The sequence below is a fragment of the Orbicella faveolata genome, unplaced genomic scaffold (genome assembly GCF_042242905.1).
Source record: "Orbicella faveolata isolate gen_17 unplaced genomic scaffold, um_ofav_v1 contig_2, whole genome shotgun sequence".
Taxonomy (NCBI): Eukaryota; Metazoa; Cnidaria; class Anthozoa; order Scleractinia; family Merulinidae; genus Orbicella; species Orbicella faveolata.
Window position 1 is genome coordinate 17,294,768 of NW_028301547.1, and position 233 is coordinate 17,295,000.

Consider the following 233-nt stretch of genomic DNA (forward strand, 5'->3'; position numbering starts at 1 on the left):
CTTAATTAGCATAGATTTCTACGATTTTATTTCCTCGTTTTCTCTTTAGTTTAGATTCGATTGAGAAAATATATTAAACGCTCAAGAAAGTGTTTATAATAACCACATTTCCAAACACCTCGACGTTCGTCAAATGTACTCTGCTGCGCGTCGTAATTTCAACTCTCTTCTCGGTGTTTGGAAATGTGGTCAAACACGGTCTTTCGAGTTTGATATATTACGACATTATTGTA